This window comes from Pollachius pollachius, assembly GCF_949987615.1.
Source record: "Pollachius pollachius genome assembly, chromosome: 13".
Lineage (NCBI taxonomy): Eukaryota > Metazoa > Chordata > Actinopteri > Gadiformes > Gadidae > Pollachius > Pollachius pollachius.
In genome coordinates, this window is record NC_136946.1 from 8,999,256 (window position 1) to 9,015,167 (window position 15,912).

The following is a 15,912-nucleotide window of genomic DNA, read 5'->3' on the forward strand; positions in this document are numbered from 1 at the left end:
CTGAGGGGGCTGCTGTGAATGGATGAGCCCTCATACCGGTTTTGACAGGCCGCTGAGGAGGGATGGGGGGCGGGGGAGGGTCGGTTGAGTTGCAGGGGAGGGTAGGGAGGAGTTGTGGGGGGGGGGGTTGACAGCCTCCCTGATCATCCGCTTGCTGCTTGTTGTAAATGACACGGCAGCTTTGTTTTCTTTTTAGACCCCTCTCCCCTTCCCCCTACACACTCCCGCTGCATCGACCCATACACAGACACACTCACAGTTGCTCGACAAAACAAAGACGCATTAGTGGTTGATAAATGCTGGTGGTATATTTCGCTGTTTGAATAAGGAAATCGGCGGTAAAGGCAAAGGGCGACCAGTTGAATCGAAAAAGCACAGTGTGCACTTTCCGTCTCTCTGCGGCCCGCCGCATGCAGCCCGCTGATGGGCAGGCCTAATTATCTGGGGTCAGCCCCCAGGTGAAGCGGGTCCCCTAGTGGGCCGTGGGTCGCCCGCTAAACATCGTCCCGCTGGTCCCGGCGTAACGAAGACATCGCTACTGGTCTAGGGGCCTACGCTGCCAACGGACTCCACTCCATTCTCCCGTCTGTTCTCCGTTCTGCCCCGGGTTCTGTTCCGCCCCGTCTTTTCGTTCTTCATCCTCCCCCTCCTCCTCCTCCTCGTCCTCCTCTTCCTCGACATGTCCCCCCTCAGATGAACACTTTGTAAAAGCGGCACTTCAAACAAGCCCCCTCCCCCGGCCCTCCCGAGAGGACTGTGTGTCTGCGGTCCCCGGCTGCCTCATTACTGAACTGTAAATACTTTGTCGCTCGCCCGCGCAGAGTGACTGGCGAACAAGTCGCTGTCGCCCCAACTTCCAGGGAAACTAGGGTGAACAAGAACGAGTGGTTTGTGTGTGTGTGTGTGTGTGTGTGTGTGTGTGTGTGTGTGTGTGTGTGTGTGTGTGTGTGTGTGTGTGTGTGTGTGTGTGTGTGTGTGTGTGTGTGTGTGTGTGTGTGTGTGCTGACATAGATCTAGAGAGGCATGGTTAAAACCACGTCACAGGCGACCTACTTTGGAAAAAAAAAAGGCATATTATTAGAGGCCATAAATATAACAAATGTTCACCACTCTAACTGCCTTTCTTCCCTTTTTTTTATCACTTGCCAGTTTTCTTTGTATTTCTTTCTATTTTTCCTCTGTTGGCTTTGCCCCCGCTGCCTTGTCTTTGCGCTCACGTCAATGTTATTAATCATTAAACAGCCCTCTGCCTTCCCCAGAGTCGTATGCATGACAGGCGAGTCCCTCCGAAAGCCATCGCGTCTGCACAAGGCTGTCGAGGTTGCATCCCCTTCTGTCAAGCGGTTCTTGCCTCTTCCGCTGTACCGGAACCCCTTAGATCAAGTCCTGGAACCAGGCTTTGATAAGTATCCATCCAACGGCAGGCCAACACCTGTTGTCAACAGTGGTAACTTTGTCGGGTCAAAGGGCCTGTAGCTAGAGTTGGAGTCATAGAGAGACCGAGGTGAAAGAAAGAGAAGAGAGAAGGATTTTCAACCCTAAAATCAAACCTGCCACACACTGAGACTGGCGGGCAGTCAACTAGAATAGGTATTTCAGAATGGGGTTTCTAACAAATTACATTTGAATTACAGCTCTTAAATCTCGAAGCACCTTTTAAGAGGCGAAGTCCAGCGTGATTTTTCCGGGGAAATATAAACTTTCCTAGAAACTAGAAGCTGTGATAAATCGTATGGAAGTCTCTGCATTTGAACCTTGTGCTCCCAGGCTCTTGCCAGTCCGATTGTGTCAGAAATGAGTAAAATGGGTAAAAACTACGAGAGCAAATGTTTTCTTTGATATATTTATATTCATTGAATTTCTTATAGTTTAATATTTGCAATGTGACCTAGAGTTGTAATAGTTTAATGCAAACTATTGAATATTCAACCAGACTTTAACAAACCGAATAATAATATCTCGGCTTTCAAATTATAAATCCATTCGCTGTAGTAGTAGTTGTTCAAACTTGACTGCGTTATTCAGCCTTGCGACTGTGATTAAGGGTTTCTGGTCGTAACGTTGTCTGTGTGTGTATGTCATTTAAAAAGTTACCATAAGTTTGATAATGAAGGGCGACAGCACCAGCATGGCAAACTGCTTTTCATACATACAACTCCTGAGCGTGTATAACGCCAAGACCTCGTGATCTTGATCTTGAATCTCTTCAATCCATACAAATGTCATGCATTGGCAAATTGGCGAATTCAACTCGGTTGAGGAAGCTAAGACAAAAACAGAATCGTTGCAATGCCATTGCCTGTAACCTGGAACAGAACTGTGTTTGATTGACAGACTTGGTATTAGTGTCATTATTTATCTCTCCATGCACCCATCACTCTGTACCTAGAGGTGGGCTTTGAGGACGCTGATTACCGATGTGCACCATCGTTTGAACCGTGGCTGGTTGTCCCTTTGCACGGATAGCCCGATTGTGCACGTTTGCTCAGAGCTCTTGCCAATTGAAGTGACAACGTGCCTGAGTTTTTGTCATGAATGTAATGACATTAGCGTTTGAGGATTAGCATATTGCACCGGTTGTCACTTTAATCCTACTCCCAATTAATGTGTGATTAATTGTCTGCTAGTAAACACACAGCACAACACAGAAGCAGCAGAAAAGCACTTTTGTGTCACGGAAGCAGCCAGCAGAAAGTCTTGTGCCTCTAGCCCTACAAGTACTTAATGCTCCAATCAGCAGAGAAGCTGTTTTTTCTTCTTATGACCTATACGAGAAAGGACTGTCCGAGGCCAGATTGCATATTTTCTTTCTTTCTTGGAAATGCAATTAGAGAGTAAAGGAACAGCATCTGAGCAGACCTCACATTCTCGCTTTCACCGTTGCGGTGATGGCCTGGGAACTTCTGCGTTATTAAGCTGTACCTGGCTCTACCTAATGCCCAGCATTGGCAAGCTGTAGAATTCCACCATCTTGCAGTGTGAAAACAATATCCCATAACGGAGAATCGGGGGCCAGGCGCCAATTTGTATGCTGGGAAATGAAAAGCCTTCAATACGCAAATTTACGATTTAGAAAATCACAAACTGATAGGGACAAGGGTGAATATTTATATTAAACATTGCATACACATGTTTCTGCAAACAAGATGGCAAAGAGACCAAATTATTTACACTGAGATTCTTTGTCTAACATTTCTAATGGATTGAATCCAGGGGGCTGTTTTTCCACATTAACATTTTTAGTTGACGATTAGTGAACCATTGTTCTTCTGTTAAAATAGTACTGCTGTAGTGCAATGCAGCAATAAATGGGTTTTATATATGATTTTTCTCTTTCTCTCTCTCTCTCTCTCTCTCTCTCTCAGCTTTTAATGCAACTAAACTGAATACTTCTAATGCTTAAAAAATCCACAAGGCCTTCGAAGACACTTTATTCCGTTCATCTTTTGTCACTGCATTAAACCTGTAGTCTCGGAATTTCCAATAAGCAGCCTCTAGTGGCTTGTATTATAGAAACAATTATAGCAGTATAATGCTTCCCACATGGGAGGAGGGGGGATGGGGAAATGCTCTGGATGGATTGACTCGAGGATGGGCCTGCATTGTTCTCATGCTTTTGAATGGATTGAACAGCTGCAGAGGAAAAGTTGCATACTGCAGGTTTAAATCATCAGTTTCCCTTTTTGTTGGGTTGAGTGGATGCGTTCATCCGTTGAAATGGTGGAGGATGGAGTTGGGCAGAAGGAGGAAATATTTGTTGTAACATAGAAGTTATCTGCCATATTTTCACAGGAAGGCTGCACATTTTTTTTGTCGTGCCTGCTGTTTCTGCTGTTTCTTTTCCCCGACTAGATAGCATAGGACGTCGGGAACAGATGGAGTGTGCTGCGTGCGTGAGTGTGTGCGTGTGTGCGTGCATACGCGCGCGCGTATGTGTGTGTGTGTGTGTGTGTGGGTGCATGTGTGCGCGTCTGCATGTGTGTGTGGGTGGGCGTGGGGTTATTAAGTGCCAGCGGTGTGACTCTGATGAAAGAGAAACAGAGGAAGAGCAGTAGAAAGAGCCTGATTGACTACTTGACTCTCTGTTGTTTGCTTGTACTAGCACATATGACACCTTGTTGAGAGCATTTGCTATTTTTTTGCTACCTCCGAACAATACAAATACAACCTGTCCTTCAACAGTTATCCCAACCCACCTCCTCCTTCCCCAGAGAGAAACACACATGACAGGCGTACCTGTAGAGTTAACCTATCAGACTTTAAATCCGCTGTTGCACTGAAGAGTATAGACAGAGCCGGATTTGACCGGATTGCAAAGTCATGAGTCAAACTGCTGTGGTCCGCACACAACTCAGCGGATACTGACAGCGATGTGTGTGTATGTGTGTTTGTGTGTTGGTGTGTGCGTGGGTGTGGCTGCGCGTTAATTCGTGTGTGGGTACGTGTGCGTGTACTTGTGTGTGTGTGTGTGTGTGCATGCAAGCATGTGTGTGTGTGTGTACGTCGGTTGTGTGTGTGTGTGTGTGTGTGTACGTCTGTGTGTGTGTGTGTGTGTGTGTGTGTGTGTGTTTGTGTGTGTACGTATGTGTGAGAGAGCTGTACTAGCCAGGCCTGCAGCTGGGACCTCTACTCTGGGACTCTGCTTGGATGCACACTGATACGGGCACTCTGTGACATTGTGATAGTATGTGAGACAAACAAAGCCTGGAGAACAAGTTCTGTCTCAGACAGTCCATCCTTGTTTGTGACCTTCTCTCAAGTCAAGGGAGAAGGTCTCATGGAATGGAAGTCCATCCGTAAAAGAAGGATTTCAAATAAAAGAAGACCAGCTAGCAGGTTACATAACATTAGGATCGTATTTGCTGCTACAGCTGACACAATCGAGTCAATGAATGGGATTTACTGGAGGGGATTGAGCCGGTTCTATGGGTTTCGCTCCTCATATCTCTTCGCCATTCTATGATGTTTCAAAAACGACGATACCGGTCGGTTTAACTTACCTGCTGCATGGGCAGTAGCCATCACACCTCAAGATTGTCTGTCTGTTCCCTGCAGAGCCGCTTGTGTGAGATTTATTGTGACAAAATATGGACGGAAGAACAAGTTCTGATTTTGTTTGAAAAGTTTCTTGTGAATTGTATTTTTCTATTCTGTATTACATTGGTTGAAACCTAACTTGATGCTTAGTGTCCTACTGTAGATTATATATTTCACTTGTATTTATTCAATTGTTATATATTAATACTCCTGCAGTGCTGCCACTATGGCTTGATGATAATCTATGAATATAATTGCTTCTCTTTTGTTTTCCCTCTTCGGTTGTTGGAAGCAATTCTGAAGTTACTTTTTTAACCTTATAAACATCCACATACATACTGACATAATCTTTAAGATAAAAACAACTCTAAAGAAACAAAGCCCAAACAAAGAAGACAAATAAAAGTTTACATTCCTGTTGGCTGAGATATTAGTATATATACATAGTTTATTGTGTGTCAAACAAATTTAGATTAATTATGTAATTTAGCTAAAAATAAATAAATAACCAGTCAATAAATTGTTAGAATTTTACGCTAATTAGTTTATTGCATTGTTCAAAAATGTAAAACCACATCAATAGGGTTCATAATTGTTGATGATTAAAGGGATTGTGTTATTTGAATCCATCAATATGTCATATTATATTATATATTGGTGGGGTATATTATATTATTAATTCACCAAAATAGACAAAAATACATAGATTGGAAGACAAGCACTCAAATAAAATGGCTGCAGTCCTTCATGATGGCGGCCATTTAGCATTCTTTGGGTGTTGGGAGGGAGGGGTACCCTGGAGGATACCTGTCACTCTGTTACCCTCCCCTACCTGAACCTCGCTCTTGAACAGTGTCACGGCATCATCAGTTAAACAGCGTTTCCCTGAAGCCACGCAAACTGGCAACCTCAGGACTGGAAGACGCGCCAAATGCTATCAACGCTAAGCCAAACAGTGACGAGGTGTTTACCGCATTTTACACTTGCAATCTTTTCAATAATTTATTTATTTTCTAAAACAACAAACAGCTGCATGTGTTCATCCGAGGGCACTCCCGCTCCGGTATGTGTCTCCGGCTGTCCCCTTGTCTCAGCCCCGGTTACGTGGACCTGGGTACGAAACGTCCGTTCCCTGAACGGGGAACGGACAGAACGGGGAATCAATGTAGCGTTGGTGACGACTCTGTGATACCGCTGCTGCTGCTTTAGCTCTACGTTGTGTCGCTACCTGGGCTCATTTTCCCCTGAATTACCCCCCCCCACCCCCCATAAGATTTTCTTTTAACGGCTGAGCAAACCAACCTGGCAAAGAAAGCAAGAGAAAAAGGCACTGATTGAATGGCGCAGGAGAACTCCTTTGCATCGGATCCGTTGATAGCACAGCGGGGGGACAGGGGACGGGGGACTGGGGAAGTATTCAGTGGAATTGCAAAATGCATCTACTCTAATGAGCATTGGGCTCTATATATATATGTATACTGGGACTCGTAGTCCCGGCTCAAATCAACCGTCTGTGAGGGCTGCTTGGCAGCGGGGCGATGGTAATGCATCACAGCGGCGTGCTGAGAGTGTGCGGGTTGGGGTTGATTCTAGCTACGACTCTAGCCCCTAGAATGCTATGACGTCACCGATGTCACCAGTGATAGACGGCCGGCCCCCGAAGGAATCGCGAGACGGTCCTCATGGGAGCGAGAGAGAGTGAGTGAATAATTACTTTCTGTTTGACCTTCAACGTGGAAATGCCTGGAAAGGAAAGTCTTAAACGAGGGGGGTGGGTAGTTGGAGGGGAGGAGGCTGGTAGCTTTTCATTTAAAGGTGTTCAAATAGCAGAGATTAAAAGTAACAAGCGGTGTCGGAGCCGTGCATTATGGGTGCTGAGCCACGGTACTCTGCGGGTCTTGTCGTACCTGCAGGGGATCCGGAGATAGGCTGGCACGCTTTCCCCGTCAGACGTGAGGCAGTTTCCTCTTTCTTTCCAGGTGTTTTCGATGTGAACCGTGTTAATGTAGCAGTGTCCGTCCGTGAGCCTGAAAGGACTGAAATTAACGTCCAAAAGACATTGGACCGTTATACCAGGGCTACGCCTTTCTCAGGTGGTTGACTCATCGCGTCACCTGCAGGGGGAAAAGTCAAAAAGATCTGATCCACTTTCCAATGTCCCCGCTTCATTAAATAGGAATAGGGGAATAAGAGGTTCCTCATAAGGTCTACATCAAAATAATGAGTGCTTTTAAATTGCCTATCGCAATCTTCGGCTATCAGAGTTAGTCAGGCACCAACGATTCAGTGTAGTTCTATCAGACAAATTGAAAGACTCATTAATTCCCTGCGGGGCTTCCCCTCCCGTCGTACTCCATTAGTTTTGGTTTGGGCTCAGGGCCTGCAGTGCGGGGGCATCTCTTCAGCTGATGCTAACTGTAGTGTTATGTTAAAAACCTAATGGAACTACAAGTACCAGAACCAGCCCGAGTTCAGGGTCCGTGTGGCGTCAATTCGAGGAACGCACAACACGTTTAAACCATCTGCCGAACGTGAGAACCTGAGAAAGTCGTGGACAGTTAATTTGAGGGTACAGTTTAAGTAACTGTATATAAGACATTTCATTCAGCTCACTTTACAGCTACTTTACAGAGCCCAGGTAGGAACATACCTTTTCATAAGGTATTAAAGATAGATTGAGATCGCTATGGATTCACATGTAGGAACGTCATTGGCTTTCTTACGTGTTTCTCATTGGAGTTTATTTTCTCTTTCACAAAAAATAATCAAAACAAATCAACTTGTATTCGCTAATGGGCATACACATCACACACACACAGGCACACAACACAAGAGGAGATGCATCTAAGTAAGTGGGAGTGTAGGTTGAGGTTCAAATAAGAAAGCCAGTTGTAAATACGACATCATAGAATGGAGGATTGGGAGTAGTTTGCAGACTTATAAATGCGTAGCATTACAGTCTATGGGCCCTGTTTTAACGGTCTGAAACGCAAGTGAGAAGTGCCAAGTGCAAGTAGCTTTGTGGGCGGTTCTATGGCGATGTCGCTAGTTTACCGGCGCAAAAATGACTCTTGCGCCTGGCGCAAATCTAAAAAGGGTTGGTCTGAAGTAGCCTAATTACCCGTAGGTGTGGTTTGGGCGTAACGTGCAATAAACCAATGAGAGTGCCAGCTCACATCCCCTTTAATAGCCATGAGCGCATTTGAATCTGACGAGTTGATATTTTGACAGCGCGTCTGCAGTCTCCGATGAGACAGATGCACATGAATTTCAAACTTCAAATGGCTCAGTTCATGGCCAAATAATATGGCCTAATTCACACATGGAATAAGGTTTTCTTCCACAACTTCAGAAATACTGAGTCGTCAAATAAATTTCGGCAAAGAAAACTTAACACACATATGATATGCGGTAACTGTGGTTCTATTTAATGATATACGCAATACATTATAAACATCGTTTCTTATCAGTATGGTATGCATTATCGTTATCGACTTGTGTTCCTAATATGCATGTGTCCCCCCGTTAATATACATTGCCATGGACTTATTATGCGTTACGTATTATGCGTTACGTGTTTAGTTTGCGTGTGCTTAAACAGATGGACGCACACACGCGCGCCCGCATTCATTAATTCTTTTACACAAACACACACACGCGCTCGCATTCATTCATTCTTTTTAACACTCACTCGTTGTAAAACAATGTTTTCTCACAATCAAATACTCATCAGTCCTAAAAGTTATGGGCATGTTTATTTAAAAGTACAACTTATTACCGCTGTATCAGCTGTTCTTTCCCAAAAAATATACCAAGAATGTGTGGCTAGGTAGATGAGAGAAGCAAAGTGTATGCGCGAGGTGCACAAGCAACATCATGCATGCGCCCTTAAAATAGCATCTGAACAACGCGCCATTGACTTTAAACCAGGTATTTCCTGGTTTGTGGCGCAAGTGGTTTCTGAAACTGCAAAATAGCACCAGGGAACATTTGCGCCAGAACACGCCTCCTTCTTTCGCCGGACCGCCACTTGGGGCGCAAGATCATTCCCTAATTTACCGACGCGTGGCGCAGGAGGGAAAAGAACGCTCTGCGCCAGTTGTAAACTAGCAACGACACATGCGCCAGTGATTAAGTCAATTGCGCCGGATGCAAGATAGGGCCCCAAGTGTATCTCTAGCATGCCAAGTGCCACGAGGATAACATCAGATAAATATGGAACCAAATATTGGAGACCAAAGTGTTCTGCCGCTGGACATTACTGTCGCAAGAGCTCGTCTCGTTTTCTCCAAACATAATGCTTGGCTGAGAATCGCACGTATCACAAATACCTATACTCGCATGTTGATTGCCTCCTCTGCACGCCAAATTGTTTTGGTGAAAGTGGTTTGTGTATTGCTTGTAGAACTCGCTTTTGGCGGTCTGTAATTTGTTGTTGTTTGAGAGAGACTGTAAGAACGAGTAGGAGAGAGGGAGGGAGGCTTGGAATGGAAAGTCTAATGCAAACCTATCTACTTCCTGGCATTTACATAAGACACAAATATAGGAAACTATTCCTTCTATAAATAGCAATTATTATGCTTTACACTTTTTTTACTTTGAGCTCAGCATCAAATCAACAAAACTCTATAAACAACTACAATAATACACTTGGTTCGTTATGAGATATTACAGAGGCTTTGCAATGTTCTGTGATAGAGTTGACTGCACATTCAGAATCCTGCCAATTAAGGAAAGGTCACCCAAATTATAAAAACAAAACACAGATTTAATTACAAGCAAATATCCTCACAAACATAAATACATGATCTCCAAAAAATGGCATCATTAAAAATGAAGACAATTCTCCCACTATACCATATATCTGAAGCAATCCAATTTTCCTACCCCTATTGTCGTTTTCAGCCATTATCCCCAAGTTCCCAAGATAATTACAGATAAAAAAAGGCAAACCTTTGTTTATAACTCAAATTCGTCTGTCTCAGTTGATTTAATTTGAACGTTTTCCGAAAGGTGTGGAGTTTTCCAAGTCCTTCCGAGATTTTCCGGATCACACAAGGAGAGTCATGCTGTCACCTCGCCCACAAATTCCCAGCAATTATCTAAAAATACACGCTTGGCTCCCAAATTTTTCTTTCTCTGTAAGGTGTTTTGCCCCCAGCTATGCTCGCACAAAGGAAGAAATAGTTTGCCAAACTATCTAAACCCACCTGCATAATTATACACGTCACAGGTAATGTATAATTACTTTGCAAACATGGGTTTATGGTGAATTTAAAATATAGCTGGCATCTCTTCATGTGTGTGTTTTTTGTACAGTTTAAAGGACTTCATTTTGGGGACATTTTAGCACTCAGAAGCAGGAAGGAGTGAAATTACTGCACCTCCTTTTGTATCTCTGGAAGGCCACAGCAAAGAGACCAGAACGTTGGATTCACACTGCCACACTGCTCTTAGCACACGCACACACACATATACAGTGGGGCAAAAAAGTATTTAGTCAGCCACCAATTGTGCAAGTTCTCCCACTTAAAAAGACGAGAGAGGCCTGTAATTTTCATCATAGGTAAACCTCAGCTATAACAGACAAAATGAAAAAGAAAATCCAGAAAATCACATTGTCTGATTTTTTAAGAATTTATTTGCAAATTATGGTGGAAAATAAGTATTTGGTCACCTACAAACCAGCAAGATTTCTGGCTGTCACAGACCTGTAACTTCTTCTTTAAGAGGCTCCTCTGTCCTCCACTTGTTACCTGTATTAATGGAACCTGTTTGAACTCCTTATCAGTATAAAAGACACCTGTCCACAACCTCAAACAGTCACACTCCAAACTCCACTATGACCAAGACCAAAGAGCTGTCAAAGGACACCAGAAACACAATTGTAGACCTGCACCAGGCTGGGAAGTCTGAATCTGCAATAGGTAAGCAGCTTGGTGTGAACAAATCAACTGTGGGAGCAATTATTAGGAAATGGAATACATACAAGACCACTGATAATCTCCCTCGATCTGGGGCTCCACGCAAGATCTCACCCTGTGGGGTCAAAATGATCACAAGAACGGTGAACAAAAATCCCAGAACCACACAGGGGGACCTAGTGAATGACCTCCAGAGAGCTGGGACCAAAGTAACAAAGGCTAGCATCACTAACACACTACGCCGCCAGGGACTCAAATCCTGCAGTGCCAGACGTGTCCCCCTGCTAAAGCCAGTGCATGTCCGGGCCCGTTTGAAGTTTGCTAGAGAGCATTTGGATGATCCAGAACAGGATTGGGAGAATGTCATATGATCAGATGAAACCAAAATAGAACTTTTTGGTAAAAACTCAACTTGTCGTGTTTGGAGGAGAAAGAATGCTGAGTTGCATCCAAAGAACACCATACCTACAGTGAAGCATGGGGGTGGAAACATCATGCTTTGGGGTTGTTTTTCTGCCAAGGGACCAGGACGTCTGATCCGTATGACGGAAAGAATGAATGGGGCCATGTATCGTGAGATTTTGAGTGAAAACCTCCTTCCATCAGCAAGGGCACTGAAGATGAAACGTGGCTGGGTCTTTCTGCATGACAATGACCCCAAACACACCGCCCGGGCAACGAAGGAGTGGCTTCGTAAGAAGCATTTCAAGGTCCTGGAGTGGCCTAGCCAGTCTCCAGATCTCAACCCCATAGAAAATCTTTGGAGGGAGTTGAAAGTCTGTGTGGCCCAAAAACATCACTGCTCTAGAGGAGATCTGCATGGAGGAATGGGCCAAAATACCAGCAGCAGTGTGTGAAAACCTTGTAAAGACTTACAGAAAACGTTTGACCTCTGTCATTGCCAACAAAGGGCATGTAACAAAGTATTGAGATGACCTTTTGTTATTGACCAAATACTTATTTTCCACCATAATTTGCAAATAAATTCTTTAAAAATCAGACAATGATTTTCTAGATTTTTTTTTTTCATTTTGTCTCTCATAGCTGAGGTATACATATGGTGAAAATTACAGGCCTCTCTCGTCTTTTTAAGTGGGAGAACTTGCACAATTGGAGGCTGACTAAATACTTTTTTGCCCCACTGTATATACACACATGCACATACATTTATACATACACACACATACAGATATACACACACATACAGATATACACACACAAACACATATATATTTATATATATATATATATATATATATACACATACACATACACATACACACTCACATACTCTTTCACACACTGGGCAACCCAGTTGCAAACTGGGCACCCACACACACAACCACACACAATGACCTACTAACCGAAGCTGCAGAATGAGTGGCTGTTAGGACTAATTGGCTCTAAAGGGAGGGGTACTCGCTCACACACATTCCCACACAAACACATTCAACACGCACAGAAAAACACACACACGCACACGCACACATACACACACACGGATACACTTGGCAATCCACAGTGGCATTCACACACGCACACACAGCAAAGACGTCGGCCTCCATTCCCCGTGACCACTCCACAATCAGTTTTAACTTTGAAATGTTATCTTCGGCTCAGAGTCTACTGCGCTATGCCCCTTGAGATTATCTCAGAAAGACAAGGCATCTGCAACGCTTGTTGCAAATGCATGTGTCCTCTTTTATTTATTTGTTTCCACTGTTGCTATATAGACTTGACATGGCCCAAAAAACTTGCGACTTGACTTGGAATGCACCCAAAGATTTGAGACTTAACTTGGACTTGCGCCCTAAATATTTGAGACTTGACTTGAACTAGCCTCAAAGGACTTGAGGCTTGGACTCATACCCACTATTTCATACAGCGCTGCTTCCTGGTGGTTAAATGTGACCGGTAACTCCAATCCAATACATTTGATTTGCCCATGGGCACGTTTTTTTGCTTGTTTGCTTTCCTCGTCTGCCTGGTGTTGTCAGGTTCACCTTGGGTGGGGGGGGGGGGCAACTATGAGAAGAACAATATCTATGGGCCTTCTTTTTACATTACCCCCAGCTTCCTTTATGTCCTCTTGGAAATGGGATTGGCTTCTGATGCCGGATATGCCAGCAGGTCAGATACAATTTCACCTTGATCATGCTGCTTTGTAAACACTGAAATCCATCTCCACTGTTTGATGTTTTCTGCCAAGGCAACCGCATGAGAGAGAGGTCCAAAGGGAGGGAGAGGGGGGGAGAGAGAGAGAGAACACACTGAGAACGCTGTCCCCCCCTGAAGCTTTCAACCAGGAAGGCTCTGCAGGGCCAACTCCTCGCATCGCTGAAAGAATGAATAAATAAAACACCACTCCTATGTGCTGTTTTCTGGATTCCTTCATTCAATTGGAAATTCAATGGCAGATTTCAAATACAATACCCCACTATGTCAAAAAAGTAGCTGGTGTGTATGTTTGTGTGTGTGCGTGCGTCTGTGTGTCGTGTTTGTGTCCGCTCCCCCTCCATTTAAGAACATGAAATATGTATTGTAGCAGAGCTCATGGTGCACAGATTGGTCGGTCGTGTTATTAAAGAGAATTATCCAGAGTTTTTGTGGCTGAGGATAACCTTTTCAACACTCTCCTGTGTCCCATTCGAGCTGGGAACATTGAACAACGCATAAATGAGCCAAACGAATCCGAAATGCATCAGAGCGCTACTTCAATCCGTCCGTATTGGCAACCCGACAGTTCAGTTGCCAGGAGATGTCTAATAGATTAAACCCTGGACCACCGGATACAAACATTGGAGGCCAATAGACAGGAACTTTAAAAAAGCTGCAATCTAAATCAAATAGAAAGATAAGGACTAACAGGCAATTGTACACATATATGCTGAAGGCCTCCAGACATACACGGGGACACTGTCCCTGTTTTTATACATAAATACATAAAATTGTGAGACTAGAAACACTACACAAACTATTATTGTTATGCCTGCATAATCCAAAAAATGTATTCGCTATCAAAAGAGCCACAGAAAAGGGCCCAATAGTGTCCGTTGTTGAAATGCTATGCAATGGAAATAGTTTCTAGGTTTTTGCTGCCGCGTCAAAAACAGTTCAATACTTTGGGTACAAATTTCAAAAAAATTATTCAAACCGGAGATATGTTAAGCCAAACAGACAGACAGACAGACAGAGCTTTTGGGCAATTATTTTCTGCGCCTATGGATATTTTCCATCAGTGGCGCGATGGAAGCGGACCATCCCCCGTCGAAGCAGAACGTGTATGTCACACTTCGATGGTCTTCTGTGGTTGATATCTTTACTGACGGGCGGCACGCCACAGCCACAAACACGGCTCTCCAACCCCGTCCAATTTGAGACACAAGGAATGCGTCTTGTGCTGTAAAAAGAAAACCTTCAATTTCCAGTATGTCCTCATGCCTTCCTTCCAATACCGGCCCAGATTAGGTTGCGTCTCCTTACGCGACCCCATACAGCCTATAATGAGAGAGCGGGCTCCGAAACGATGTATGTTCGTGTTTATTTACCGTCACTGCCCAGGCCAACACCAACAATACATATTTATAACGGCAGCAGTACATCGCAATCAGGGTAGTGTGGTTTTTACAGAGACACACGTCGGGGTTGCCTCTCCTAAATGAAATTTCATGGATTGTGAAAATGGACATCTGGTGTTATTGTAACCCCTGAGATGCCAATGTACGAAGCCTATTTACTGGCGATGAGCTCAATGTTTGGATCCCCTCCCTGCGATGGGATCCAGTTTTTCCAAACAACAACCTCTTGACGCATTAGCCCCCTGTCCCTGTCCAAGGTTGCAGTGCTTATTATTCATTAGGGGAGGGGAGAAGAAGAAGGAGGATGGTGATGATGTTGATAGTGCGACACATTGATCATATGGCGTTGGGTAATATGGAAATCATCGGGTGGTACGACTGCGGTGCGATCATCTCGGTTTGATAGCCATTTGGCGGAGGGACGAGAGAGAGAGAGAGCGTGTCTGGAGAATACCAATTGAAAAGTATGGAGTTATTGCTATGGATTATAAAGGTCTCTCTCTCTCTCTCTCTCTCTGTCTCTCTCTCTCTCTCTCTCTCTCTCTTGCTCTGTTTCTGAGGATCTTTCTCTCCTGCTCTGTCTCCCTCTGTCTCTTCATCTCTCTCTCTCTCTCCACCTCCTCCATGCCTGGCCGCGATCATTCTGTCACAAAAGTTGTTTGGCGTTTCCTCCTGTGAGGTGATGAGTCCTCCTCCAAGATGGCAGCCAGAACAAGCTTCAGTTTCACTCCCAATTGCTCTTCTTCCACCGTTCCCATTAAGACAAGAGACTAGAGGAGAATAATGTAGCCTGTGAGAACACATGCTAATGAACTACAGCCCTGTCCCGCGTGGGGATCACAGCAGAACGACTTTCACCTTTTCCACTGCCTTTGGTAAAGGTCTCGCAGACCCCTTTATAATCCCCCCGCCCGCCTCTTTATAATCCCCCCAGCCTTGCCCATGGAGGTGCTCATTCCTCACTGTAACACCGGCTACTGAAAAGGTGATCTGGACGTTTAATCTTCTGTGGGATTTCCTCCGGTCTCATCTCCTCTCTGCGCTCCCCACACGTCTGTTGGATTCTCCTGCCCTGAAACATGTGCTTGACCTTTTTCATTAGTCAGCCTGGGTGTTGTCAATGGGAAGAGGGTGGCTGTGTGTGTGTGTGTGTGTGTGTGTGTGCGAGATATGTGTGCATGTGAGGGTCCGTGTGCAATGGTGCCTAGGAGTGCACGTGTGTGTTTGTTAATGTGTGTGTGCGTGGGTGTGCGTAGGTGTGCACGTGTGTGTTTTTGCGTGTGTGTGTGTGTGTGTGTGTGATGTTTGTGTGCATGTGCGTGTGTGTATCAGGAAGCCATGCTGGTGTCGGGGGTGGGATTTCATGCCTATTC